This window comes from Orcinus orca, chromosome 6, assembly GCF_937001465.1.
Source record: "Orcinus orca chromosome 6, mOrcOrc1.1, whole genome shotgun sequence".
Taxonomy (NCBI): Eukaryota; Metazoa; Chordata; class Mammalia; order Artiodactyla; family Delphinidae; genus Orcinus; species Orcinus orca.
The window spans coordinates 12283970-12289969 of NC_064564.1; positions in this window are offsets into that span (position 1 = coordinate 12283970).

Genomic DNA, 6000 nt, shown 5'->3' on the forward strand with positions numbered 1-6000 from the left:
AACTCAGATCGGGATTTGAACCCACGCGCCAGAACTCAAACCCAGACAAAATCCAAATTGGGACATGAATCCACGGTCTTTTAATTGAGATCACACACCTGGTCTCAGGACTTAGTGAAGCTCAGGTTCGTGATGTCTTGTTGCAGAAAGAATTCAGTGAGAGACAAAGTGATAGGTAAGAAGTGGATTTATTTAGAGAGAAACACACCCACAGACAGAGTGTGGCCCATCTCAGAAGGTGAGAGGCCCCAAAATATGGCATAGTTAGTTTTTATGGGCTGAGTAATTTCATAGGCTAATGAGTGGGAGGATTATTCCAACTATTTCGGGGGAAAAGGCTTCACAGGAAGATGGAAAATAACTGAATCCGTCAAACTTGAACTGAGGGAGGTGATGTTTCCCCTTCACACCTGTAAGTGAAGGTCTGCTCGGGTGTGTGCCTGACCTAAAACCTTCTTGCTCCAGGCATGAAGATTCTCCGCTCTGTCTCCCTGTCTCTCCCTGTCTCTCTCTGTCTTTTTCTCCTTCTACTCTTGGCCCACTCTCTCCTAGGTAAAGCAGAATCTTGGGAGGAGACAAGGTAATTATTAATAAATCCTGGGTTCTGCTGGCCTGGGGTCACCTAAGGCCAGGGCTGGCCCAAGGTCACCTAAGGCCAGGGCTGGCCTGAGCTATTCTGGAAGATCATGGTCACACCCTGACTTTCTGCTTCTGCCGTTGGTGAACTACCACACGGGGACTGCTTCTCCCACCTTCGATCAGGGCTTACAGGACACCTGGGATGGGACCCGAGAGGAGTCTGATGACAGAATGGATGAGAGGCAGTGAGACAAGTTCAAGCATAAGGACTCATGATGTTCCTGGGGCCGCCGGCCACCTGGCTTGGATCAGGGGCCCTGATGCCATCAGGACTCATTAATGGGAGCAGGGTTGTGTACTCATTCAGAATGGGCCTCAGTAACAGACAACCTGGATTTCAATCTGGGTCCTTCCGGAACCACATCTTAGCTTGGTGACCTTGACCAAGTCACTTAACTTCTGTTAGCCTCCATTTTCTCTTCCCTGGGAAAGGAGTAGTAAGGGAAAAGAATAAGAAGGGGGAGGAAGGAGAGGGGGAGGAAGGGGAGGGGGAGGAGGAGGACGGGGAGGAGGAAGGGGAGGGGAGGAGGGAGGGGGAGGGGAAGGGGAGGGGGAAGAGAGGAAGGGGAAGGGGAGGAGGGGAGGGGGAAGAGGGGGAGGAGGAGGGGGATGGGGAGGGGAGGTGGAGGGGAGGAGGAAGAGGAAGGAGAGGGGGAGGGGGAAGGGGAGGGGGGAGGGGGAGGAGGAAGGGGAGGAGAAGAGATTGGAATAATAAGAGAAGTTACTCCATAGGATGGTTGGGGACTTGAGTAAGCTAAAAAGTTCTTAAGACAGAGCCTGGCACACAGTAACACTGGATAATTATTAACCCCTAGGTAAGCACTCAATAGGGACTAATTTTTTTTTCAGATTAATTATTGTTGCTGCTGCTATTAGTGTTGGAGCTGGCCCATTGCCCCCTGATTTCTGTCAAGTTCTCTTCTCACTGCAACAGGGCAGTAGATCAGGGTAGCAGCCCCCAGAAGCCCCTACAACTCACTAACAGAATGATTTATTCCTAGAGGTACCCACTGCTGGAGAGGACAGCCTTGTGGTCCAGCTGCTGGGGAGATAGATACTCCCACAGCCAGCACGTCTCCCCCAGCCATGGCCACACCCCACCCTCACCACCTGCCTACTAGGAAACCACACGATTTGCACACGAAGTCCTGGCCTGGGAGCCCGGAAGCTGGGATTTTCCCCACTCATACACTAACCATCTCTATGACCCTGGACACATCACTTCAACTCTTTGCACTAGGAAGGGTGGGCTGGATGTACCATGGTTCTTCCTATGGAGGAGGGTGCCAGTCTAGAAAGCAGCCTGGAGACAGTAGCAGATGCTACTGTTCATGACTAGCTTGCTGGCATCACAGACACACGGAGTGTCCCTTGGGCAGCGTCCTACCAAGGGCAGAGAGGCAGTGGACACATCCCCCCAGCAGGCATTAAGGGGAGGGTGCACTGTCTGAAGAGGATTTAAAAACGATCATAAGGACTTCCCTGGCGGTCCAGTGGTTAAGACTTCGCCTTCCAATGCAGGGGATGCAGGTTCAATGCCTGGTCAGGGAGCTAAGATCCCACATGCCTTGCGGCCAAAAAACCAAAACATAAAACAGAAGCAATATTGTAACAAATCAATAGAGACTTTAAAAATGGTCCACATCAAAAAACATAAAAATAAATAAAAACAATTATAAAGCCAACTAACAGCCAGTCTACTCTCTATTATCACCACATGCCAGCAATTCTAAACAATGCCAATGATAAAACACTTCTGGGGACAGGGAGGGGGTACCACTCCTATTGCCCTAGATCCACAGCTCCCATCTCCTAGCCTGTAGATTTCCTAAAATGCTCCCTGTCAACCCCCACCCCTCTCTGTCTAGAATAATGTTCTTTTTCTCTGTGCCCCAGCTGCTGACGTCTCCCCCCGGCCCACTGCAACCACTGAGATCACCCAGATTTGAGAGCCTCAACCTTGAAAGCCCTAAGTTGCCCTCACCTTTGCTGTGCTCCCTCCCGGCTCTGTACCTGGCATGGAATCCTGACCAGCAAAAGAGAACATAAGCTTGAATGTTAGTTGTACCAACTCTGCCACCTTGGGCAACTCAGGTAACCTCTCTGAAACCTCAATTTCCTCAGCTGTAAAATAGGGATAATACACAGCACACACACTTGTGAGTATTGACCAAGATACTGCACACGCAAGCCTTTGAAAGATTTACACAAGTTTGAGTTGCTTTTGTCTTGTTTTGTTTATCCATCACCATTTTTACTATTTTGCTCAGCTCACTTCCTCTGAGCCACAGGACGTGGGTCGGAGCCCTGTGAACCTCTGCTCTGCTCTAAAGCTCGGTGTCCCAGGCACAGTTTTTCAGGCCTGCTCTGGCCAGCATAGAGACACGAGCAGCCTCCCCTCCCCGATTCTAGATTCCAAAATCCCATGAATGCAGCCTGAAACCAAATTCCCTTTGCAAGAATTGGTGACCACCAGTTTGAATGCTCCATCTACAGGAGGCACTTTTTCTTTTTCTCTGATGCTGTAATTAATCTTCATCCTCCCAAAACGGATACTTGTGTCACTGATTTTTTTTTTTTTTTTCTTAAATTTGGCTGCGTTGGGTCTTCGTTGCTGTGCGCGGGCTTTCTCTCGTTGTGGCGAGCGGGGGCTACTCTTTGTTGCGGTGCACGGGCTTCTCATTGCGGTGGCTTCTCTGTTGCAGAGCATGGGCTGTAGGTGCGCGGGCTTCAGTACTTGTGGCACGTGGGCTCAGTAGTTGTGGCTTGCAGGCTCAGTAGTTGTGGCACACGGGCTTAGTTGCTCTGCAGCATGTGGGATCTTCCCGGACCAAAGTTCAAACCCGTGTCCCCTGCATTGGCAGGTGGATTCTTAACCACTGAGCCAATCAGGGATTTTTTTTTTTTTAATCTAAGGGCACAAACTTACATTTATTCCAGTTTGCCTTTGTTTTGTTAGATTTGGCCTCTCAACGCCAGTCTGTTGAGATCTTTCCGGATCCAGACTCTGCCACCCTGGCAGAAGGCAAGAAGCTCTTGGCGGGGAGTGGGGTGGGGGGCAGGTCAAGCCTGAAACCTCCCCCAGGAAAACAGGGCGCCACAGGCCAGGCCCAGGGAACATCTGCGCCCCATACTCCACTCCTGGGATCCTTGCCTTCTGTTATGAGTGTACGTTCAGGGCAGTAATGAACAAATTATGAGGCAGAGGATGTTCGTATTTGAAACCTTCCATCTTTCTCTTTGCTGTCACCTTCCTTCTCCTTTGCTAGACCACCTACTGCCTCACTTTCAGCAGAGTTCATCCCAGAGTGTCCAAGGCAATTGACTCCATAAAGGGAATCTCAACTTCAAGACTCAACACACTTTTTCTGGAAGGGTCAGAGAATATACGTATTAAGCTTTACGTCCGGGCTTCCGTGGTGGCGCAGTGGTTAAGAATCCGCCTGCCAATGCAGGGGACGCGGGTTCGAGCCCTGGTCCGGGAAGATCCCACATGCCGCGGAGAAACTAAGCCCATGCGCCACAACTACTGAGCCTGCGCTCTAGAGCCCAGTTGCCACAACTACTGAAGCCCGCGCACCTAGAGCCCGTGCTCCGTAACAAGAGAAGCCACTGCAGTGAGAAGCCCGTGCACCACAACAAAGACCCAACGCAGCCAAAAATAAAAAATAAGTAAATGTATAAGCTTTAGGTCCATATGATCCCTGTCACAGCTACTCAGCTCTGCCTTTGCAGTGTGAAAGCAGCATGTTTCAATAAAACTTTATTTATAAAAACAAGCAGTGGGTAGGATTCCACCCACAGGGCTTGGTTGGCCAAGCTCTGCTCCAGGGGATGTTTCAGCCCCTTGGCCGACTGTGGAAGCCACGGGAAGTGCCGAGGGCCAGAGAGCCTGGGCCAGGGTGTCTGCCCTCAAGGGACTTATAATCTACATGTATTCATGATAGATGAATAAGTACACGAATGGAAACATTTCATGGTATCTATCAGTATCACCGCTGCTTTTTCATTCGCTCCTCGAATATCTGTTGTTGACCTGCTATGCGCCAGGCACTGCGCTAGCCTGTGGGCGACGTGGAGGTGGAGCCCCAGCACTGCCCTTGGAGCCCCTCCTCCCACTACTGGCTGAGTGAGCAAGGCTTCTGGACTTCTACCCCAGGGCTATGTCAGGGATCACATGGTCAAGAGGGTAGAGGACAACAGCAAGAAGAAGCAAGGTCCCCAAGTCGCCCCATATACCTTCCTTCTTTATCCATCAGTGTGACTTTGGACCAGTCACTGAACTCCAAACCTCAGCGTCTCCTCCTAGTTAAGAAAAAAAAATTATTAGGGTGCAATGGAGTCAGAACTATTCAGCAAAGAAAAAGTTCAAGTGCCACGACTGGAATACTAAAGCACGGACAAATGCTTCATGTGTACTGAAAATGTCAATTTGGGATTAAAAACATTTAAATGTCAAAAAAATATTTATCTCAAGGGATTTTATTAAGTTTAAATGAGACATTTTCAAGGCACAGGGCCTGACATATATTAGATGTTTAATAAGTGATAGTTACATTGATTCAAAAAATCTTCCTGGGCTTCCCTGGTGGCGCAGTGGTTGAGAATCTGCCTGCCAATGCAGGGGACACGGGTTCGAGCCCTGGTCTGGGAAGATCCCACATGCCGCGGAGCAACTAGGCCCGTGGGCCACAACTACTGAGCCTGCACGTCTGGAGCTTGTGCTCCGCAACAAGAGAGGCCGCGACAGTGAGAGGCCTGCACACCGTGATGAAGAGTGGCCCCGCTCGCCGCAACTAGAGAAAGCCCTCGCACAGAAACGAAGACCCAACACAGCCATAAATAAATAAATAAATAAGTAAATTAAAAAAAAAAAAACCTTTCTTATAAACGCTATTCCTGACCATTCTATGCAATTCTGAGTCATGTTTACTCCTTCCAGGGCAAGAATGAAGCATCCCAAAATACAAAAACTCATTCGTGTCTTCATTGGTTTTTTTTTTTTTTTGGGAGGGTACGCGGGCCTCTCACTGTTGTGGCCTCTCCCGTTGCGGAGCACAGGCTCCGGACAAGCAGGCTCAGCGGCCATGGCTCACGGGCCCAGCCGCTCCGCAGCATGTGGGATCTTCCCAGACCGGGGCACGAACCCGTGTCCCCTGCATTGGCAGGTGGACTCTCAACCACTGCGCCACCAGGGAAGCCCTTCATTCGTTTTTTGTATTCATTTATTCATCTAACAAAAATAAAATTCTTGGCTACTATGTGAATAGGCACACACACACAAAGGGTTGTGATCACCATCCTCTTTGAATTTATAACATACTAGCAGTGATAAACCAAAAGTAAATAAATAAAAAAGCA